The sequence below is a fragment of the Rhea pennata genome, unplaced genomic scaffold, assembly GCF_028389875.1.
Source record: "Rhea pennata isolate bPtePen1 unplaced genomic scaffold, bPtePen1.pri scaffold_44, whole genome shotgun sequence".
NCBI classification, from domain to species: Eukaryota; Metazoa; Chordata; class Aves; order Rheiformes; family Rheidae; genus Rhea; species Rhea pennata.
The window spans coordinates 1,501,502-1,526,203 of NW_026907683.1; the positions used below are offsets into that span (position 1 = coordinate 1,501,502).

Below are 24,702 nucleotides of genomic sequence, written 5' to 3' on the forward strand. Positions count from 1 at the left end.
GGGTAGGTTGTCCACAAAGAGGGAGGTCTTTGCTCAGCCTCATTCCTTGTGCCCAGCCCAGAGTGAATGCAGGCCTAGGCAGGAGGCAACCTGGGCTGGGCAGCGATTGCTGATCCCATCCTTTCTGCCCGGCAGGGAAGTTTAGCCTGATTCCCATTGTCATCAACCTGGCCATGGCTCTGACCTCGCTGGGAATGGTGAGTATTGGTGCCGGGGGCTCAGCCCAGCTGCGCACTCCCAGCATTGACCTCCCTCTCTCACCTTCCAGGGCTCCTTCCTCTGGGACTGGATCCTGCTGAGCTGCATGAACAAGGACCAGGTGTACAGCAGCAGGAAATTTGAGCAGGCACCACCCTAGATCCTGGCCCTGGAGGCTTGGTCCTCTGGGACAGAGCAGTGGCCACGCTGCCAGCAAGGCAGGGCAGGGCGCCTGGGCACAGCTGAAGGGTGGGCAGCAGCATGTGGCTGGGGCTGCCAGGGCATCTGGCCCCTCCAGCCATCTCTCACCCCCGTGGCAGGCTGAAGGTGCCTCAGAGGCTGCTCCATGATGTAGTACAGCACCTTGGGGCTCTCCAGCCTCCGGACAGACTGTCCTGCAGGGACCGACCGCTTGTCCCTCCCCCACCATGTACAACCACAGCTGGAAGGAGCCACTGTGCCAGGCAGCAATAACACTTCCTCCATCCGGGCCCTGCCCGACTCTGAGCTACCTGCTTTTCCCACGTGATGCTCCCCATGCCTGGCCAGGATGCACCAGGCACCTTGCCGGCTGGTGCTGCTGGCCACCAAGAGCCATGGCCCCTTCCCTTCCCTCAGACATGCTTCAAGCAGCTCCAGGCAGGTCCTGCCCCATGGCTGCCAGCTGCTGTGAGAGGCTGGGGGTTGAGAAAAGCCCCAGTGGCAGGGCAGACCCGTGGTGCCCTGACTGGCTCCTTTGGGGGCTTTCGGGAGCTTTTGCTCTGGAGCAGAAGGCAGTGCCTGACTACTGGCTCTGCTTCAGCACACCGGGAATGGGCATTACCATTTTCTGGCTGGCTTGGAGCACTGGCAGCCCCATCCTGGAGCAGCTCCTGGCTGCGGGCACTCAGGGTACTGGGGGCAGGGGTGGAGACATCTCGAGTAGGCCTGCCCTGCTCATCCCCTGTGCCCCTGCAAAGCTGCCACAGCTGGAGCTGCAGCAGTGGTGGTGGCCTTGGAGCCATACTGAGGACTAGAGCAAGTCCTGCACTAGCCAAGCAGCCAGTACCCAATAAACTGCAACCACTCAGCCTTGACGCCCGGGGCCTGATTGCTGCAGCATGTGCTGGGAGAGGGGTTGTGGTGACAGTGCTGCTTCATGGCTAGCGGGGTGAGAGATGGACATGTGCATCGTTCCGCCCTCCACCCCAAAAGCTGCATCCTGCTGCAGTGCCAGGGAACGGATGCTCTTGCCCCGGAGCCCGGGTGGTAGGGAACATGAGTACAAGCACCTGCTTGCCCTGCAGAGCAGCAGTAGGGGAGGACAAGTCCCCCCCCAACCCCTGCCAGTGTGGGGCATGGACCTCTGCCAACACCAACCCTGCCCTGAGACTGCAGCTCTCTGAGCCTATGCCAAAAGCAATTCACAGCAGGTACCTGGCGGTAACTCACCCAGGCATAATCTGACTGTTTTCTGGCTCTCAGGTTACAGCAGCTCAGCTCAGCACATCCTCCCCCAGCATAGCTCAGCCCAGGCAGAAGTTTGGGGGAAAGGGGTCTTGTCACACTGGGCAAGGGAAGACCCCAAGCCATGTCTTGAAGACTCTCCCACAGGCTGGAGGGTGGGGATGCAGATGGAGGACATGCCAGGGGGACAGGCAGGGGGCTTCTGGTGCACCAAAACCTCCTCTTGCTCCCCTTGCTGGGCTGGAGAGCATCCTTCCCCTTTGATTTGGGGTGCAATTGCTCACGTGAACAAGGTAATACCATTGCAAGAGGAGTCTACCTTGTCCTCATTCCAAGAAGAGGACCTGGCTTCTCTATGACCAAAGAGCAACTCTGAGCAGGCAAACTTATGGGAAGGGCTTGGGGGAAGGAGCCAGCCTCTCACTGCAGAGCAGCAGGATGAAGGCAAGTGACTGCCCCCACCTCCAGCAGCTCATTGCCCTGAGGAGAGCAGGAGCAATGATGCAGGGCTGAGAGGAGCTGCCTGGCGCAGGTTGAAGCCACTGGAGGCGCCGTTGGACCAAACCTTAACTCAATTGCACAGCGCAGTGACTGCATTAGGGCCAGGTTTCTCTGCCCCTCCAGGCCAGCTCATTTCCTCCAGTTCTAATATCAAGAAAACAAACATACAGGTACAGCCCCCTCAAACCCCCTTTCAGCAGTACTAGATGTAGGAAGGGCATAGTGAAGGACAGGACCACTTGCCCCATAACCCAATGCTAATAGAAACAGGTATACTATAGAAGTGAAAAAACAAAGCTCAGAAAAATATTTTCAATAAAGGGATGTGTGGAGGGCATTGAATAAAGTTTATATATGTATATGTATGTATGTAAAAGGAAGTGTCAGAAGTAGCTGAACACACAGCTTCACAGGTTTCAAAATGCCCAGAAAATTAACTGGAATCTAGTAATCTTGGCTCCCCTCATGCTTTTTCAGGCTTCTGCAACCAGGAGTAGATGGAAAGGACCAGGAGACCAGGCTTCAGCTAAGCACTGGCCTCCTGGGTTTCATCACACCTGTGCTGGGATTTCAGTGAGCAGCACCCCCACCCTATGACTCACTGCTGTCAACCTGAAGCTTTAGCACCCAAGTGGGACAGCTCCCTTGCTCTCCTTCCAGCCCAACAAGAAGAGTCTGGCTTTCTCCTCCCTCTAGGAATCCTGCCCCATGGCTCAGAGAATGCTCATTTCCAGGGTGCCTACAGCTCCCTGCTGTGGGCCATAGCACGTGCTCCTCCACCCAAAGAACCAGACACATTGTCTGTGACACATTTAATTGTGTAAAACTCCACATTAAAACCACAGAGATTCATGCACACAGGATGCTGCCTACAGCACAAACTCCCAACCCAAACTGGGCTTCTGCAGGGCTCTGGCAAATGTAGTCCCCCCTCCCCCATAGAGAGCAGTTCCAGCCCCTAGGCACCTTCTTAATTCCCCCAGCACAGCACCAGGCTGTGAGCAGGACTGCCCCAACACCGCTTAGCGCCACCACACAGTGCAAGTTGGATATGTGGCTTCTCCGAGATCTATCACAGAGCACAAATGCTCTTCAGCAGAGGTGAGAGCAAGTACCCAGAGCTGACACAGCAACAAAAAAAGACAGGAGGACAAGTTCACCACATCACTGCTGGAGCTGGTGGTTTGTACGGAGCAGCCACTCAATAGTTTCCAGCAGATAGGCCACACTGTAGTTCCAGGCAATGCTCTGGAAGATGTTGATGTGCTCCATGAAGATCTGAGGGGGAAGATACCAGCGAGGGAGGGCTGCCCAGCACACCTCATGCACGAGCCAGGGAAGATGGAAGCTGGAGGGGACAGGAGGGAGAGGGCCAGGCCAGGAGAAGTTCTGCAAGCTGCTCAGGCAGGACTGCCTGGGTTGAGCACAAAGCAACAAATAAACAGCCAGAAAGCACACAGAGATGAACTTGTGCCAGATGGGCCAAAAAGGACAAGTTATCACTGGGTTTTTCACTGGCTATTACAGAGGAGCTGCTGGCAGGAGGCTGGACCTGGTGGCAGGATGCACACATACCTGGGAAGAAATGGTGAGGGCAAAATCTCCAGCACAACTGCAGTACACAGGCATAGGTGTCTTCTTCACACCATGACACTTCTTGCACACGTAGAGGCAAAGGGTTTTAGCTGGGATAGCAGACAAGGCTGAGCAGCTCAGTCCTTTGACAGGGCTCTCTGGGGACACACCACTGACACAAGGTCAATGGGTCAAGCCTCAGCCAGCCAGCAAAAGGCTGCAGCTATGTGCTGAGAAGAAGTGGAGAGCGCTCGAGCCAAACTCTCCTCATCATATCCCCACTGCATCACATCAGTCGGAGAGGTAAGGTTGGGCTGCTCGGTTTCCAAGGAGCAGAGAGCAGCTTCAGCCCTCCTGCTGCAGCCTGCCACATCAAGGGCAGGCTCCCGCAGCACGGCAGCCCAGCACTCACCAGGTCCTGCAGCAGGAAGGACGTTAGCTTCTTCTGCAGCGCTTCCACCAGTGCCATTTCAATGGAATCCGAGTCATACCGGGCCTGGCAGTTGGAGCATACCCAACTGGGCAGCACTGACCCATCTGAGGGGCAGAGAGAAGGGAGATGAATACAAGTGTGACTCTTCCCAAGAGAAAGCATGGTGCAGCCTCAGCCCTTGCAGCCTAACAAGAGCATTCTGAGAGCCCCAAGTGCCAGGAAGCCATAACCAATTTCGGGAGGGGATAAAGCGTCAGCCAAAGCACCAGCACACCTCAAACTGTCACAGGCAGCTAGGAAAGGGGATGAGCAGAAAATAACCCCAAAGGGAGGTTTATCGCTGTCATGGAACCAAGCAGACCTTCAAAGCAAAAGGACTGGGAGAGAGAGAAAGACGGACAACATGTGAGTGAATGACAGGCCAAGAGCACAACCATGCTAGGGCCTCTGGTGTCCCCAAGAGGGACTTAATGCATGCAGCCAGGGCAAAGGGGATTTCCTGGGAAACGAAGGCTGTACCTGCGAGAGGGCAGGGTCCTTGCAAAAATTGCACTTCCTGCAGATGACTTCAGGGAGCACATAGGAGCAGCAAGGGTCCCGAAACTGGGCTTCTTTTGAGAACTCACCCACCTCAATGAGGCGCAGCAGGTCCCAGCGCAGTTTGTTTACTTGGTTAGTTATACTGGCATCCAGGGACAACACCTACAGGAGAAAGTATTAGGTAAGGCCACCAGCAGAGAAGACGGTCCTCATGGGGACTCACTCTGATGCGAGTGCTAGCTGGGCAAAACAAACTGATTGTAGAATTGCAACAGATTCTTAAAAAAAAAAAAAAAGAAGAAGAAGAAGAAGAAGAAGAAAAAGAAGAAAACACAGCCCACCCCACTAACCTTGTAGACGTATTTGATGAACTCTAGAGCTGGGTTGTTGAGTGGCAAGTAGGAGCCAGGTAGCACTGGGAACACATCTGAGGGCTCAGTAGCATTACGGAAACCAGCCATCTTCTTCTGGATCTTCTGAGTGACGGTGAAGAAGCTCTGCGTGAGCTCGTTGGCCACGTAATCCTGTGAGAAAGTGATCATGTCTGGAGAGGAGGAGCAGAGAGAGCTCTTGAGCCATATGGAAGCATATGGGGACAGCAAGGTGGGCAGCTCTCTTCCTGCTGCAGGACTGGCCCAGCAGTGCTGCTCACAGCTCTCCCATGGCTAACTGTGGCTAACCGTACTCACCAGGCATGGCTCCTGTCTCTCCCAGTGCCTCCTGGGACACCTGGCTCGTGGCCCTCCTCTTGATGGGAGCGCTCCCAGGGGCATTGTGCCGCAGCTCCTCCTTCATGCTGTGGTACACAGCCACAATGTAGGCTGCAGAGACACGTAAGAAAAGCTCCAGATGCAGTCCACGATGGGAGAGTGGCACAAGCACTACTGTGCTTGTCGACTCTCCTGGGGCACCAATGACTAATCAGGAACTAGTGACCTTCTTCCCCACTCTGAGAGAGTTCACACTGGTGCTGAAACCACCCAAACAATGATATTTACAGACATGGAGGTGGTTCCTTCTGTACCACATCCAGCACAGTGCAGTCTTTGATTGTAAGGGGTTCTTTGGATCAACATCAGAACCTTCTCAGTAGCACAGAGAGCTTCAAGAAGCTGTGGGGAATGCTGTGGATATGGCTTGGGCAGCAGGAGGGTGTAGATAGCTCTAATCACCAGAGGTAACATTCAAAGTAGGACCAGGTGAGCAGCAGACTGCACTCACCTGACACAATCATGAGGAAGCAGTTCTGACAGGAGGCAGCCTGGGGGAGAAACTGCACAATGTTCCAACTATTCTCTAGCAAGTCCTCCACATTTGCTTCTCCATCCTCCTCCTCTTCTTCCTTGTTCTCCTCTTCTTCCTCACTGTCCTCATCCAATACTTGACTCTTGCTAGTGTCCTGCTGGAATGGAGCACAAGCCATCCACAGGCTTTCGGTTGGTGATGTCATAGCAGTTCCCTATATCCAAACCAATAGCTCCCTGCTCAACTCAACCCACTGCACCCCTGTCTCTGGAGCTGAGCACTTCCCATCTCTTACCTCCCCAGAGTGGACGCTAGGACGCACTCTTCCCTTGATACCTTCGTAATTTGCTGGATCCATCCAGAGCAGGAATTCCCAGCAGCGGCAGAAGGAAATAGTCAGAGAGTGAAAGATCTCCTTTGAGTGGATGCTGGAGGGAAGAGACTGCAGTCACACACAGTGTTGGCATCTTCCCTAGCTAATAACCTTCTCCATGGGAGGCAATGAGGAGCAGGTGATGTTAGCAAGAGAGCAGTTCACTTCTCACATCCAACCATGCTTCAGCAAATGGATTCAGTACAAAAGGCTGCAGAGCAGTCATTAGCAGAACTAAGGGCTGCAGAGGAATCGTACCCACGCTTCAACTGCCTCTTGTGTCAAGAGGCCTCTCTTAGGAGCCTACACATCATAGCTGGGATGCTGAGAGCTGCCAGAGTATAAGAGACTGGGCAGAGCACAACTGCTCGCATTCTCCTAAAGGTCTCTTTGGATTGAATCATACAGATATTTTTGGAATATTGCCCCATACAGCACAGTTAAGGGACAGATCCCTACTCTGGGCATGATGGCGCAAGAACCAGGTGACCTTGTCCCCTTTCTTACAGAGCTAACTTTGCAAGAAATGCAGTGCTGAGGACCAAGAAGAGGCAAACAATCAGCATCCTCCTTCCACACCTTGAGCCATGTCTTAGCTCAGCCTCCAGAAGATTTTCTCCAGGCCTGGCTTGCTGAGCGTACCCTTTGGCAGCCAAGTGTGCCCCACCTGTTGATGATGTACTCCATGTAGCTGATGGCATCCTCAGTTCGCCGTTTCTTGGTGCACAAGATGATCTGGTTGAAGCTGGCATAAACCACTGAAGAGCCAAGACACTTGAACTCGGCCACTAACCGTCAAGCAGAACACAGGAGCTGGAGGCAGTAGGCTGGAGGAACTGCTGCTATTTAGCTGCCATTAAACAGGGAACAGCAAACCACAGCACAACATACAAGGATATGCTGCTCCAGCACAGCCAGAAGTCAAATGCGTTGGTCTCGCCATCTAAGGGAGCTCTAACCACAGGATGGCAGGCACTCCAACAAAAGTTGGACCAGCTATGCATCCGGAAGTTACTGGGCCTTTCCAGAGGTTGTGCCACAGGGGCTCAAAAAGACCCAGCTATGGGTGCCAGTAGAGTCCCACCCATGGCTACGTCTGTCTGCTCCACGCACAGGGCATGGCAAGCTCCATTTTCACTTACTGTAGGAAAAGCTTCTTCATCATGTTGTGCAGAGGGTGATGCAAAGCTGGGTCATAAAGCAGTGGGGAAGCAGAGCGGAGCCAGCGGTAAAAGCGAATCACCTGGTTGTCTGCATGCATGTTGTGATACTGTGTGATCTCCTTCACCCAGCTCACCACCATGCTCTTCAGAATCCTACCACGGAGCAGAGACGAGCATCACACCAGGCACGAGCCCTTCCTCCTTTCACACAGTGACATGTTTTCAGATAACGCTAGAGCAAGTGGCAACTCTGCCAAAGCAGAGATGCATTAGCTCTCAGCACATAAGCCACAGGGCAATTATGTGCCTCCGTGACCTTGTGGAGGTGAAGAGAAGAGAAACAGGAAAGGGCAAACTCTTCAAAAGCAGCTCCTCACATATGCTGGCTGAGCCACTATGTAGAGCTGATCCTCAAGCCTAAAAGGGAGGATGTCAACAGACAAAGCTGGGCTTCGCCTCCTTCCCTCTGCCAAGTCAGCTGCCTGTTGTGCTTCAAGGCACCCCACAAACCACATGCTACTAAGAATCTGGAGAGGCTAAAGCCAGCCAGTCAGCTGGGAAGGAGAGGCAGGACCCTGAGGGCATCAAGAAGGATGGAGCAGATGCTCCATCTCATGCTGACCCTTACAGACATACCTAAAAGGGTTGGAGCACAGGGCAGTCTCATCATAGCTGGCTGGAATGTTGGCACCTTGGTTCCCTGTCACCATGTCTTCTAGAAATGCCTGCTGGATCACATCAAAACTGATACTCACGCTGGAACCTTCTTCCATGTCATTGATGTGATGGGACTGTAACACTGTGTTTACAGCCAAGCTCTGAATATCTGGCTCCAGACACACTGTGAACAAACACAACCTGTCAACGGGCAAGCAGGGCAGAGAACCAGCAAGGACACAATCCCCTCTCCAGGTATGATGAATGCACCCACTTGCCAGGACTTTCCACAAGTTGTAAGAGCTCTTTACAGGTGTTGCTGCATCTACCGAGTGCAACATCAAGATATTCATATCAGGAAATGGTGAAAGCCTATATGGTACTGCAGCAGCATGGGAAACTGTGCTGCTCTCCAGATTGCCACACACCTTGTGTTACAGGCTTTAAAGGACACTTTTGGCACATGGCCAGACCTCTCCCCTCTATGGCTGTGATGCTATGGATGGATGGCCCCATTCACTGCACAGTTAAACAGCAGAGTACCTTCCAACAAAACTTGGATCTACTTCCCCTCCAGGGGCCACCAGCTTTTTCTGGAAACTGCAGCAGAGGTGCTCAGAACAACTATCAGTCAGCTTGTTTTGCATCACAGAAAGATTCATCCTAGCGACCACTAGAAGTGATCTTCTGAATGCTGCTATGAGAGGCCACAAACTAGAAAATAATCTGTATTTAAATGCCTACATGCATTTTTTCTATTGCATACAGGACCTTCTATCCCCAGGAGATGCCAATTGCATATATCCTGTCCAGATCATCATTGCTCAACTTCTGAAGCTGTCAGCAACTGCAGAACTGCTCAGATACTCTTCTGCCACTGCATCCATCCTTCTCCCGAGCTCATGGAAGAGCACTTAGCTCTGCTCCCACTCAGTGCTATCCTACCTGTGGAGTAGCAGCCAGGGTTGTTTATCTCCACTGAGACTCTCTCGTCAAACTCCATAATTAAACGGTTGTCATCAGCCTCTTTACTCTCCAGCTCTGGGCAGACCGTGGGTGAGAGCCACAGCAAATGGTTGTGGCGACAGAGGTGGCAGGAGAAAAACAGGTCAGAACCAAAAGGTAGACATGTCATCAGGGAGATTCCCAATGGGGATGTGGTAATATCTGAGGAAAGGAAAGAGGTACAGTCATCGGGGTAAACACATCAACAGAAGAACTGTGCCAGCATCATATTTGGTTGTCCCAACAAGCGCAAAAGCACAGAAAGTGACAGCACCTGGCCTCAGGCTCCTGCAGTCTCCCTTTCCCACCCAAGCACGAACAAAGTAACCTCTCTAGGGGACTGTGGCCACCACAGGCACCTGCCCACCTCAAAAGCCTGGGATAGGCACGTGTCCAAGTTGAGGCAGTGGCGGATCATGCGGCGAGCTGCATGGCGCTGCCAGTCCAGGACTGAATCGCTGATGGCATCTGTTACTCGGACAGGGACCAAAGGGAACTCCTTGATGATGGGAATCCCACTTGCCAGTCGTTTCAGGTCCCAGTTAGACTGCACAGCAAGAAGTGTCGGGCCCCGGCGCTCATCCTACACAAAGGAGGAGAGGACATGCCCTGGTACATCCCTTCAGATGGCATCTCTGCTCAGCAGGAAAACAGCTGTGTGAATGAGTGCTCACATGCCCCATTCCTGTAATGGTCCCTGGTCCTCCAAACAGTAGAGACAGTGTACTCGGAGTCTCTTGAAGCACCTCCCACTGAATAACCAGATCCACAGTTGAGAGCTGGGGTTTGGGGGTATGATCTAGCCTCACTGCTTGCATTGCACTATGTAAGCTCACCCCAGGCAAGCCAGAGCCCTCAGGCAACATCCATTTTTACCCTTGAACTTTGGAGCACTAGCTGTGTGCAGAGAGCTATGCTTAGAGGCTGTTTGAGCTGCTGGACCAAGACCTTCCATGCAATGTTTTCCTCCTCCCATGTACCTGCACTGACAAGGTCTCAGTGGGGACCTTCCTCATGCCCTCAGCTCATACCTTGCAGCCCTGCAGGAGCCGCTGAGTGGCTCTGTAGACTGTCTTGAGGTTGGTCACAGCACGCACTTCAAAGGTGTGCTTGTCTGGAAGCAGTAGTTCTTTGCCCACTTTTTCCAGCACAGCACTGTGCTCCGATGAGTACATGTTGGTGAGGTTTGGCATCTGGTTGCTGCGTACCTGTACCAAATGCAAACCTGAGCAGAGGGAACAGGGTTCAAAAGAGACAGGCTCCAGGCTGCAAATTTCAAGGAAGCTCTTTCCTCTACACATCACAATGCTTCACGTGACAGTTGAGGAACAGACCTGCTTGGTACACTTCAAAATCCGAGAATCCCTGCTGCGAAGCAGTAGAGATCTGTGTCTGTGCAAAGAAACCGCTCAGCTCCAAACCGCTGCCTGATCCCCTTGCGTTCCCTCCCAAGCCTTTAAGCCCTACTCTTACTGTGTCCAACACAAACACTGCAGCTTTGCACTGAGAGGGGATGAAAAGGCCAAAGAGCGCTTTGCTGCCCTGGGAGCTCTGGTAGAGGTAAATGTGGTGAATACTTCCTAGAGATACAGAGCTAACATGCAGCATCAATAGTATCTTCAAGCTATTTGGTCCCGGGTACACTGACAAGACTTCTCCCAGGGTGCCTTACCTGGCTCCAGCTAAGTAAACTGAGCCAGAGAGCGCATTTCCAGGTGTTCAGTGTCAAAAGTGTCAGCCTCTCGCCCTGTGAGGTGTCTGACAAGCTGCCTGCTGACCATGCACACGCAACCCAGCTGGATCAGGGCTCGGAACAGTAACGGCACCTGTAGTGACACGGACACTCAGATAATCCTCAAGCCACCAAGTTTTGAGCTGCTTAACGAATCAATATCTTCATTAAAAGCAGGCATCCCAGCCACCCATCTTCATTTCAGACTTACAGCATTAGAAGCACTAGTACATTTAATCTTGGTCTCACTGCTTTCGTATGTCTACTCTTGAATACAGTTTAGGTTCTTCCTTGCTCTTTCTGAGCTTTAAAAAGTGGTATCCTATCCTTCTTTCTGGAATACAGAGGTTTTATCACTGCACCCTGGCCTATGTACATGCCACATGCTGGGGTTTTCCTCATCTTTACTCAAAAGAACTCCCATACCTTTGGGGTTCAACTGCTAGCAAGATGGTTCTGGTTTGGTTTAGAGGAAACCCACTCTTCCTGTTCAAGTGCCATCTTTTCCCCGAGTCTCCTAATTTCAAATAAATCTAAACCTCTTTCCCCTAAGGGGTTGTAACCAAACAAGTATCTTTGCTCATATAAAACTGGGCATATTTCTGAGAAAGCTACTCAGGAGTGTCTTTCCTTTTAGCATCTTACTAACTTGTTTCATTTTGAGCTCCCATGCCTCTACCTGTGCCATTAGTACACAGACCAGTCAGCTACCACTCAGCACTCCTTAAAGGATGAGGAAGGAAAACGAGCACCTGGAAGGGTTACCTGAGTCTCATATACTCCCTCAACATCTGGAGCAGACAGGTCTGCATTGATTTCATTGATGTGCTCTGGGTAAATGTCTTCAGGGACTGAGTAGTCGTAGAGATTGTAAACCAAGTTTGAGCGGGGCAAGATCCGGTTCACCTGCCAGGAAAACAGTCACACTCAGCAGGGCACCTTGCTTCAGGCCATGCTCCTCCCAACAGCAGGGGAATCTTAAAGGGCAGCAAGGAGTTGTAGTTTGAGCCAGCCTTATGTTTCCAGAAACATGCTGACTCAGGAAGCAATCCAGCTGCCGGTGCTGGTCATTCCTAAGGCAGTTAGCGGGATTTATGCTTTGTCCACATTGCAGTAACTGTCAGCCTGCTTTCTGGTCAGGCTGAGATTAGCAGCAGGCAAAAGGGACTGCATTAAGGTGCATTAGCAGGGCTGGACAGGGAGGTCTTGTGAGGCAAACTGCCTGTAATATCTGCCCGCAGTGGCTAGAGCAACTTACATGAATTCAACCAGCTGTTTTCCCTTGTAGAAGCAGCAGGGTCAAAAACATGACCCCCACCTACCTGTAGACAGCTCCCTCCTCGGGTTTTGCAACGCGCTGATTGACATAGAACACTCTTGGGATGCTCAGTCTGATACACTGCAGGTCGCTTCCGATCACTGCCCACAGCCTCAACAAGCCAGCCTGGCTGCTCTCAGCAATCTGCAGGACAGGGTGATTTAAGTTAGCTTTGCTGGAGAGATGCAGCCCATTCTTAGCTCTTACCTACAGGCTATGGAGCACTTCTGGGATCTTCAAAGGCTCTACTACCTATGTCTTTGTTCTCCAAATAAGGAGCAATTGTCTGACTTTAGCCAAAGCATTTGGACATGCTGGATTAGGTGTCCCATCTCCAGCTCATGGTTACACACAGAGTCAAAGGCTGCACGTGACCTTAAAGCAAACAAGACTTTTCTGGAAGATGGGAAGTGTCACAACAAGAGGCTAGGTCTCAGATAGCAGAGGCAATAAGCATAACAAGAAATTAAGAAAATGCTTGGATTGTACCATCAACTTCTTCATGCTCGCATTGACTAAATCTAGGATTCAAGGCACAGTTGCCCAGGTCCTCAGCTGAGCTTGACCCACACAGGGTCTACACAGAAGTCCCAGATTTGCAATCAAGCACAATCATTTGAGGACCTCATTTCCTTATAAAGCTTCTCTGAGCCTGAGGCTATGCAGTCCCACACGACCTTCAAGGAGGTAAAACTAAAGTAGGATTGAGGTTAGCTGTCCCTGAAGTTCAAGGTTTCACTATAGGTATTGCAAACATGAGGCACAGGGCACTGAACTGGCCTCTGTGAGGGGTTAAGAGTGGGCCTGCCTTGCTGCCTGGTACCTGCACAATCTGCCAGAGCAAGTCCAGGATGCTGTGTGCCGTCCTGCGCAGGTAGCTGCTCAGTCCTTTGGAGAGGGCATCACGGATTATGCCTCCGCCTGTCATCACTCCACCATCCTCCAGGCACCGCTTCTTCCGATGCTCCTGGCGCTGCCGAGCCTGCAGCTCCCATTTCTTCTTGTGGTAGCACTGCCAGACCAGTTGTTCTGCCTAATCAGAGAGAGAGTACATGAACAACAGGAACCACAGAAATTAGCACGCATCTCCTATACATGAGGATCAAGCACCATAAAGCCAAGCCCTTCCACCTTCAGATCCTGATCATGTTACTGGCATAGCTGTGAAGCTGCCATTGGCCTGACTTTCTCTGCTAGTGGGACTCTCCCGGTAACATTTTCCTTTGTAGTTTTCAGTCATAGAAGCGCAGAGGGTTTCAATAAACATGCAGCTTGCTACGCCCTGTTCCCTAGCTAGCTAGGCAGATGATCATACTCCTAGGATGTTTCCTGGATTCCTCCTGCCCAGTCTACTTCACTTACCTTAGTAGTGCCCATGGCAGCAGGTGGGCCCAGGATCTCTCGCCAGGACTGGCACAGTTCCAGATACTGGGACATCTGCTGGCTTTCCTCTGCTGTAGGGACCCGCTTCCGTTTATTTGCAACTGAAACCAACGGCTGAAGGGGCTTAGCAGACTCCAAATCCTCTATGTCTCCAATCTGGGAGCTGGGTGTTCCCCCCCAGTGCTGGTTAGAAAGGACCTGAGAGAAATGACAGCAGGAAGATTTGGGGGCTGAGGTCACAGTATCAGCAAGAGATGCCCATCAGCACAGCCAGCTCCTTTCTCTCACTCTTATTACCTGTCTCTTGCCTTCAGAAGTGAAGAGCTCATTAATTTTCTTTTGTTTGTACACATCATTCTTCTCTAGGAGTTTCTTGTGCAGCCAGTCGGGATGCCAGTCCCATGGGACAGGGTTCTTTACCTGAGGAATGTTGTCAAATCACACATAAGCAGTCCCCAAAGCCATTGCCCTCTGTCTTTCCTCCCATCACCACGGACCTGCAGCCCTCCTGTCCTTTCCCACCTCCATACCTGCTGCAGTGCTGCAGCAAGAGTGATGATTTTCTGCATGGTGCTGCCTAGACTCTCAATATAGTAGTCCCAGTCCAGAATCTGGGCAAGACGTACAATAGTAGACAGTGAAGGAGATGGAGTAGAAAGGTGCTGCTCTGGGCTCTGCTGGGTGATGCAGGGACCAGCATTTCTCCTTGCTTGCAGTACTCTCCACAGCACTTCACTTTGTGACAACAAGTAACTGCTGCCAACATAGTGCCTCCCGAGGGAGGAGCTGCAGCCTAGTGCAGGAGAATCAAAGGCTGTGCTGCTCCATAGCGGGGTTCAACTCACCGCCCGCATGCTGAAGTCCTGCAGTGAGGGGCTCTTCAGCCATTTCCGGAGGTAGTGCTTCCGTACACTGGGCTCTGCTTGGAAGATGGCAAGTGGGATGGCCCTGGAGAAGACAGGGAAGCACCAACCAGCAGCAAGGTCACTGGCAGCACAGCACCCCATCTTCTCAGCCTGCACACACCTCTCTGGGCTTCTCCTCTCACCCCTCTGCTATGCCAACAAACAGCAGGCAATTGCACAGCATTACTCACCACTACAGTCTCTTTTATGGTCCAAGCCAGTACACTAGCAATTACTTGGTCATTCCACATCAATTCACCCTGCCATTCCCTTCACATCCTGCCAAAAGTCCTGGCCCCTCAAGACAGGTTTACCTTTCTGTGACTGGAGACCCTTCTGCTTTCTTAGAAATGATAAACTGGCAGCTTAGCCCTGCATCCTTCACCATCTGGGCTCCCAAGAATTCTGCCAGATGCTTGGCAGTGCTGACGCAAGTGGATTTCTGCTCCCCGGAGTCTTCTAGCTTGCGAGACATGGAACAGTTCTCTGAGATCAGCTCAAACAGCTCTCAATCAGGCATGTTGGCAGCCTGAAAAAAAGGAGTAAGGAAAAAAAACACTATCAGGAACTTAATGATCAAATCTCGTTGCTATTATAGACATGGAACATTTAAACCGATTGATATGGCTGTCTTTATGAGGAGTTTGTGAGCAATCTCTGCTCCAGTTGCCAACACGACCTATGGAACATAGAGATCACGGACATGAGGTCTGCAGCAAAACTCCTGCTGTGAATGCAATGCTTTGAAATGATGTTGTATGGCAAACTCTTAGTGGGCCCAGCTCTGAAGTGCCAGATGCAAAATACAAAGGGGAAGTGCTCCCAATAAACTCCCAAGCAGAGCAGTCGCTCCGGCTTTTCATCTCTCCTGCTCCCCGGTTTGAGGCTCTGTTTTCTGGCATTGTCTTTGCTCTTGATGGTTATTTTAAAGCTAATCTCTTCTGGGCTCCTCAGAAAACATTCTGCAGGCAAATGGTTCTGCCATCCTCTGTCTCAGTGAGTGGCTCTAGAGAAAGTCCTTGGTGCAAGAGGGCCACCACGCTACCTCTGTGAAAGAGGTGACTGGAGGACAACATTTACCCACAATTAAGCGGTAACAGCTGAAAAAAAGTGCTGTAACAACAGGTCTGGTGCTAAAAGACCCTAAAGAGCAGCCCTAGCGAATCAAAGAGGCAGAAATTACATACAAACAGCCATCAGAGGCACGATGGACCAAGCATTCTCAACAAAGTCCATCCTCCCTACAGTGTTAGGGTAGCTTTGACCTTCTCTGGCCCCAACCTGGGAAGACAAACATGCAGGGGATGCATATCCTGCAAACCCTACACTCACCTTGCTCTACAGTACATCCAACCAGTAATCAGCCACCTTGGCTACAGAGGCAGAGACCTCCTCCAGCGTGGTGCCTTTCAGAAAGGCCTCAAATACAGAAGACTGGAATATCTTCACCAACTGCAGCTCTCTCCATCGCTTCACCTCAAACCCTTTCAGTTCAGCCAAGGGCCCGTCTTCATTGAAGACTGCATACCTAGGATATAGACCAGGTTTTGCACAAGCTCTATGCCAAGGAACACATCTCCCAGGATGCTGCTTACTACCCTCCTGCCAAAGTACTTCTAGTATTGCCAAACTAGGCAGCCACCAGGTAAGTTAATCCAAGCTGTGGGGCTCTGTACTAGCAGGATCTAGGCATATTTACACAGCTAGAGACAATAACATCATGAACTACTTCACCTCCAGCTGCAAAAGCACATCAGCCTCTGCCCCCAGTTTACGAATACTAACTGGCAAAATGTTCTTAAATGCACTCAAATAAAGGGCAAGAAGTGAGAGTCAGGGTTAGAGGAGTAGAGAAGTGGAGTGAAATACCAGGAAAAGCCTTATACAGGAGAATGAAGCTTTGTTTGGAAAATAGGAGGGGACGCTGGCAAAATGGGCTCAGAGGAAACCGGACATCGCTATTGAAACATCTATGGCAACACACTGCCCTCTTTTTTTCTGTCGTGTTTCTTGGATTTCACACGCCTGCCAATTATTTGTATGGCTCAATACAACCATCACAGGAAGCTTCAGTGGAACAGAGGTGAGACTCAAGCGTACATTGCTTTCTCACCCCTCCTCCAGGCAGTCTTTTCTTCCTCAGCTGGCAGGGGTACCTGCCAGCCAGCTCCACACTACTGCTCTTTCCACTGTGAGAGTGAGCAAGAAATAAGTGCACTTGATGACATCCCAAAAATCACAGGAAAAATCAAGGGGCCCTGAGATAAGACTCCTATGAGCAGAGTTCATTCAGTGCTTGACATCATCTTGACTTCTGCGACAGACTCCCTTGGCATGCAAGGGCACTCACAGTGGATGCTAGAGTTCATCCAACAGAGACATTCAAGCAGAAACAAATATAGTCTTGTACGAACAGAGAGTGCTGGAGGACAGTGACAATATTTTCTGAACCCAGACCCAGGTCTGTGGGCAGTCCTCTCATGATTGCTGGTGCTCGTATTTAAGCAGGCTGCATGAGAAAGTCAGTGAAGTGCAATTGCTTTCTATGGCAATGGAAATGGCAAGATCCATTCCTTCCCTTAGATGGGGATTAAAGTGGAAACCTCTGGGAAAAGTATTACTAGAGGTCTGTAAACTTGAGAGAGGGACAGACAGAGATTAGTGAATTTAAAGAGAAAAGATAGAAAGAAAAATCAAAGTTTGCCTGTGCATCTCAGAACCAAACAGGGAGACCATGACTAATCAGAAAGTTTGAGAAGTGCTGTTTTACTGTTATCTTCTTTACTGTCAGAGTGTGTCAATTAAGGCCAGGGCATAGCTGGAAGACTGATCTCATGCAAGGAACTTGCTGTTTAAAGACAGCATGATCTCGGTGGTATGCAGCAACAAGCAAACCAAACATGCTGCCAGCTCCAGAGGCCTGGCAACACGGGGCAAGGACTAACACGCCTCAAATGTAGTCAAGGAAAAGGACCCTCAAGCCCTTCCCTTGGGGAAGTGGTGATCTTTCAAGCTTTGAACTCTTACCTTTTCTTCAGCTTCTTGCCCTCTTCCTTGGATGCTGAGAGGATCACGGCCAAGTAGGGTCCATCCACTTCAAAGAAGATGCTGTTCTCTGAGCGTGTGACATAGGTGAGAGAGGCTGGGTCCGCCAGCTCCTGGTACTCATCATTTGTGAAGCCCTCCTGCAGGCACAGCCCCAACAGAATAGCCTCACTCAACAGCTAGGCTGATTATACAAGCAGATAGCCCCCAGATACATCATCCTGTCTGAAGGGATCACTGACGGCCTTTGTTCCTTCCGGATGATGGGAAAGATCAATCCCTGCTCCCCTGAGGGAGCATAACTTACCCTATCTTAGCAGAGAATAAAGGATCCTGATTCCTTGTGACCAAGCAACTCCTTGGAAAGCTACAGAACAATTTAGCAGGGAGGACTCAAACATGGGACCTGAAGAAAAGTGCAGGAGACTCTAAAGTCACTTCTTTTGCCTTATAGCCATACATGTCTGAGCAAGCAGAGCATGGGACCTTGCTGTCTTGACTCCTACTGCTTCTGGCAGTCTATGTACGCAAGCAGACACCAACCCTTGTCTCTTACACTATACCCTCTCTGCTATATCAGAGGCTCTCCTTCCACTCAAACGCCAGTTTGAGCTATGGGCTGTGCAGGGCAGAGAGTAGCTGTGTAGCAAGCAAAGCTGTCAGCCCCAACGTCCTGCTCATTACACAGGGGACCAGAGACAAAAGACAGGCTGTCCTCTGGGCTGAAGCCAACTCCGAGAACAAAGATGCATACTCCACTGCCAGTAGAGCTACTCCACTCACAAGAACGGCCTGATTGGCTTGCAGGCCTACAGAAGGCTAAAACATTTTCTTCCCTTTCACTGTTTTTACCAGACTGTACATCTGGCTGGTACAGATGCCAGACTCACCTTCACGGGGATGTTCAGCATGGCACCTGGGTAGCAGATTGTCACCTTCGGCTTCTTTGCATTGGTTGACTTGATGACAAAGTTTTCCGGGAAGCTGTTGGGAAGCACACACCAAATCCCATCTCTATCCAGTTCTAGAGGTCTCCTAAGAACGGAAGAAAAAAAAATCACCATCTGGAAGAGATTGGAAAATATGCCAAAGAACTGTTCTCTGTCCACAAGTCAGGCAGAGGCAGTGTCCTTTCTGCAAAGGAAGTCCTAGTCATACAACACCAGTTGCATTAATAAGCCATGGCAATGTCAGAAATCTGCATCTCCAGAACACCAGAGCTTCCACTGATGAATCCCACATCTATCCCACTGCTCCTCTTCTCTGCCAGTCAAATTCTGCCCTTACCCATCTGTTCACACTACATACAGGAGAACCTTTCTTCCTCAGCTCAGCACATACTCACTCAATCTGTTCAATCAGCTCCCTAGCCTGTGTGATCATATTTGCTCCAGTGAAGCACACAGTCCCAGCCATTTCCAGGGAGTACCAGCAAGCTCTGTGAATGGAGGAGGGACAGTCAAAAGGCTGCAGTGCTACCTCTTAAGCACAACTGCGGGGAAGCGCATCAGGTTGTACAGAAAATAAAGTCTCAGAGGAAAAAAAGACAATCACAACAGCCCTCAGGAGATCATTTTCCTTTCCTTCCCTGTGATACTTCAGGAAACCGCACACCCTGAAGAATCACCTATAGACAAACCCTGCCATTCATTGCCAATGCTGCAGGGCCGTGTTTAGCAAAAGTCCCTGCTAAGGGGACTAATAAATAAGAAGTCATTAGTAGGAACAAAAAAAAAGTGTTACAGGGATCACTTATCATCCCCCTTGTGCTTCAGAAGCAGGTTAAGAAGGGGAGAGCCTCACTAGAACAGCTCTGGTTTACAATGCTCCTTGCTGGAGGACTCCAGCAATGACCACAGGTGAGACTCACCCTTTATGCATGATATAGCCTTAGAAAGAACTGAGGACACACTTGTGTGCCAGCTGCAGGGAGTCATACAGGATTTCCATATTCTTGCAGCGCTTCACTTCAGAAGCATCGCCTGTCTCCACAGCCGCAGACAGCTTTTTCTTCCACACCTGACGGCAAGAGGCAGAGTCAGGACAACCCTACATTCCACTACAGGCAGTATCAATAGCCAGATATTCCCCCCACCTCAATCCTAATATGACACTGTGATCCTAGAACAGTATCAGTTATTAAGATAATTCCTCTTTCTTTCCGCTCTTTCTTTTGCATTTGAGGGGGAAGCGTTGGGCATAGGCATTATGCTATATTAGGGAAGAGTCTTGCAGCATCAACTGTAACTCACACCCATAGTTAGAATTACCTAATACCAGCAGAACTGCCATCCTACATCAATTCTGCCACACCACGTATTGTGCTGGCAAGAACTAAATGCTTGCAGCAAGAGATTAGATCGAGACTAACAGCAGAACCATTTCAGCAGAAAAGGCCTCCCAGCCACCTCCGTGATTCACGACAGAACTAGCAATAACTGCAAAGCAAATGGCTCTTTATGAAACTCTTCCAGAGACAGAGTCCCAGGGTCTTGTCATTTCTTTCAACATATTAGCAATTACATTTCAGTCTCCTCCCTCTGCCACAAGACTCCAAACATTTGAGAACTAGAACATGCTGCTTCTTTCTCCTAGAATCAATCATTTCTTAGCCTAAGATCAATTCTTTTTCTGCTTGTCTCATCTGTTTGAAAAGTACCCTACACTGAACACAAAACAGATCATAAAATAGTTGATCTGAGGATTTTCTAGATCCAGTAAAAGCCAAAAAAACCCAGCTGTTTTGTTTCCTAGCACTGAAAGTGATTGCATCAGAGAGCTAGGAACCACTGTGGCAGCAGCTGTTTAGGATTCAGCAGGGGAAAAACCTGCACTTGCGCCAGAGCTGTCAGGAAAGCTAATATTTCTTATTGACCATACAGATTGAGCAAAACGATCCTTTAGGGTTCAAGTTTTCAGTGAGAGGTGAGGACCTTCTCGCTTTGGCAGCACAAATAAAACAGAAATTCAAACCCAGCACCTCATGCAGCCCCTTGAACTCAGAGCGACGGTCTCTGAAAGCTCGTACACTGTCTACATAGAAAGAGTTCTCTTGCTGGCAGATGGTGGTGACACGCTCCTTCACCTTGGTGACGTGGATCTTCTCATAAGTCTTGCGGCAATCATCTAGTAAAGCGAATAAATAGAGAAAGCTTTCTCAGAGATCAGTGCCTGACTATGAACGGGAAGGATGAACACAATGGCATCGGGCAAACCACACAGATCCACAGATCTGAAGCTTTCAAGGCACCAGTCTGAGAAAAATTCCATCAATGCAAATAAATATCATACCTAGGAAAGCAAGGAAGCAGACCTGCTACACAGGCAAGGGGAGGAAGATACTAATATGGGGAGAAACAGCACCTCTCTAGAGAGATGCAGAGGTGTGTGTGGGAAATAAATTGCCCATGATAGCTCATCTACAAATTCAGGCTCTGCTCAGAGCCCCCACTAGCTAGATGCTTCTGCTGAGCAGTATCACTTTAGGAGCAAAAAGTGAAAGGATATCGACACATGTGTTTCACTGACATGCTTAATGAGCGCTCATTAAAGAACAACAACAACAACAAAAAACAAACAAAATATCACCTTTCATGGGTCTCAGCTCAAATACATGACTCTCAGTGAGAAAACAGAAACACTGAGACAAAAACCAGCACTTGCCTCCTCCTCAAAAAACGTACAGGAATTGGTTGGGATCCTAGGGGAAAATTGTTGCAGCATAAAACTGAGATCAAATTCAGTCTGAGCCAGCATGAACTAAATAGCCCCAGACCTGAGAGAGAAGTAATTAATGATGTGTTTACAGTCTAGGCAGCAAAGACCTGCTCCAGATAACGCCATTTATTTTCACCTGCCAGTTGCTTCTTCTCATACTTGGCCTGCTCTTCACGAGAAAGCTCGTGGAACACCCGGGGTGCTCCATCTGGATACAGAGGAGGAAACTTCTCAGGCTCCAGTCGTTGCTGGATGCGGTGATACTCGCTGCGGCTTGCAGGCACTGCAAAGGAACAGCAACTAGGAGCTTTCCAGGGGAGGAACAGGAAGTGGTCTCTGTGTCTTCAGCTCACACTGCAAGCTCTATCCATGCTGCCATGCAACAGGGAACTTGACAAAGCAGACAGCAGAATTACACTTACTCAATTCTCCTCTCCACTGCCAAGTCATCCGGCGCTGACGATTAGCACCTGGCTTGTTCAAGTCACAGGCAGCACACGTGGCCTCATCCACCATTGCTGAGGGCTGGACACAGGTCAGGCACACCCATGTTAGAGAAAACAGAACTCTTTCCAGTGACATATGCCACAATGAACAGAGGTTGGGTAGTAGAAGAACACAAATGTGAACATCACAGAGGTGATGTTCAGTAAGTTCTCCTTTCTAGAAGCTTTTTAGAACACAAGTTACAGCAAGAACAATGACTATTCTTTGGAAGAAGCCAGCTAAAGCTATTGCTCTACCTTGGACAGACCTTTCGGCTCTGTACACCTGACAACTGTAACAGCCCGACTGGATTTGAAACCGAGCCTTATTTTATCCCCCTGTCCAGGGCAGAAAGTTTATTGTTTGCCGCTAAGGGGATCAAATCGGAGGGACTACCTAGACCATCTGCAAGACAAAACAGAAGACTCCTTCCTGACTGGACTGAGGTTACCCACCTGCAACCTGTTGGTCAGAATGATGTCGGGGTACATGGCCCCTACATCTAAATGGTAGATAAGGGGACATTCAATTCCGTTAGGAACATCCTTCAGGGAATTCAGCTTGACTTTGATTTCATCACAAGCCTGCGGGGAGATGTAAAGAAGTAAAATTCAAACAAGAAGGAATTAATGACGCAGTCACATATGCACTATATTTGGTCCTTTACTTCCGACATGCACAGAGACACCTGCCACTGATTCTGGGGAACACAGGAAGAGTATGAAGAACTAAAGGAATAGGATTAAGAAGAGTGGCAGTGGCAAGTCTTCTTTAACCACCACTGTTTAAGGTTTTCTTCTGGACCTCCAAGGTAGGTTTCATCTACACTGCAAATGTCTACAGAGAAGTTTTTCCTGTCTCTCTCCATGGAGCATCAAATGAGTCTAAACAGGCACCTTTAACATGTGCTGTCTCACCAGACATATTCAGGACGAGAAAAATCAGCCTTGCCTCCAGCCTACACCAGTTCTTCATTAATATGAGAAATCAGGCATAGATGTACATGGAGCAGAACTCAAAGTTGAAGAAAGTTGTTATACAACACCAACATATGTGCACAGGACCCAGGCTTGCCTAAAGAAACGTGCTGCAACTCCATCCTCACAGTTCTGCTCTCCCTGGAAAGCCCAGTCATGCCTCTGGCCCTGCAGACTGAGGCAGGACGACAGACCTCCTGGAAGTTGGTGACTTGATCCAATGGCAAACTTGCTTCCTCTTCGACAGCATGCTGGAGTATCTTCTCCACATACTGCACCAGGAAGTCAAAGGCAGCAGGATTCTGCAAGGATACAGGAATGATACTGAGACCTCTTCTAGGCACGACACCCATCCTCGCACACCGCCCAGGGAAGGGGAGCAGGGGGTGACAGCTTCTGCAAGATTATTCATGCTCCAGCATAGCTTCGGGGATATTTGAAAATGGGCTCACTACTTAGCAGAGCATGTCTCAGTATGGGTAGAGAGCAGTTCATCTCATCTGAAGGGCAGATGGCTGAAACAGGTCAGCTGAATGGCATCTTGAAATGCCCCTTCGTTCACTGATCAGCTCCGATGTGAGCAGGCAGATAATGGTGGCCAATTAGCTGGCCTGACCTCCATAGCCAACTTGAGCTCTCTAGAACTGAAGGACGGTGGCTTTCTGCTAAGAACTCTACAACTCACAAAAGTCTACACCACTCGCACTAGGGCAAAACACAAAGCAGAGAAGAGATGGTGGCTGCTCCCCGGCCCTTGGAGTTCTCCTGCAAAGGAGGCTATATAGGGCAGCTAACAAGAAGAGAAGATTGCATATATGTTCCATAGTGCAACACTTACAGGGCTGACCTAGCAGTCAGCTGCTCACACATCTCACTGCTCCAAGGGGCCAAGGATTTAGATTTAAGATCCTTCTAAATTCACAGTGCACTTTCCCTTAAGATCATTTACGAGATTAGGGCCACTAAAATAAACAGCACTGAGGTATGGTGTATCACACAGCAAAGAGAGAAGTTGCCTCTAAAACTTACAATTTAGACAGTAGCACCAACCAGAAACAGGTAAAAGAGGCCAAAAGAAGCTTGGCTTGAGTGGGAGAAGGACAAAGATATAATCCTGATGAGACAAAAACAGAGTCATCTCTGCCAACAACCACTGGCTCAAAGAAAACCAAAAACCAAAAAAAAAAAAAACCTCAACCAACCAATAAACAAAATAAACAAACCCACACAAAAGCAATGAACCACTCTCCTTGCTGTAACACTGTCTTTACCCAGTAGCCAGTCTGAGGTCATGAAGAGCAACTTCTCCAACCCTTCCCACCTAAACTCTAAGCAGGTTCAGGCACTCAAGCCGTAAATTAGGTATCAAAGTTTTGTAATAGGTATTGCTATTGGGTATCCCCCAAAAGAACAGAGGATGGTAATTCCAGTTGGAGCGTTATTTCCTACTGCCATGTTCTCCAGAAAGAAGAGCATGATTGCATTACCATTTTAAAGCCTCCATTGCAACACCTTGATTGTGTCCTTACCATTTTAAAGCGGCAAGGGATGTCACTGCGAAAAAAAACAGATTCCAGAGCTTCCACATGGCCTCCTACATACGTCTCCGAGTCCAGCACATGGCCATCATCTGTAAGTTTGTTGAACTCCTGTTCCTGCTTGTTGCAGAAGATGATGTTGGCATGATAGGCCTGAACCATCAGCAATGCCTCACACAGTGTCCCAGAACCTTTTCTTAACACCTGTAAAAGACAGACGTCAAAAACTGGACTTAGAAAGAAGCGCTGTAAAGGGTGCTGCTGGAATTAGGCTGGCCTTATCACCACATCATTGAACTTAAATCTTTGATTTGGTCAACAACACGATGTGTTTGTTCAGGCAGTATTGAAGCCCAAGGCAAGAAGGAGCACAGTAAGGAAACAAAACCAACTCCTTCACTTAGGCTACCCATAACTGGTCTATGGAAAAACAGCTATGACTGCTGTACTGCAGAAAGGAAGCGC

At 49.7% G+C, this 24,702-nt stretch overlaps 1 pseudogene; it reads right to left on the minus strand.

The window, feature by feature from the left end:
• Positions 1-3,309: 3,309 nt before the first annotated feature.
• The window catches only part of LOC134154805 (DNA polymerase epsilon catalytic subunit A-like), a 28,106-nt pseudogene continuing 6,713 nt past the window's right edge, over positions 3,310-24,702 (minus strand).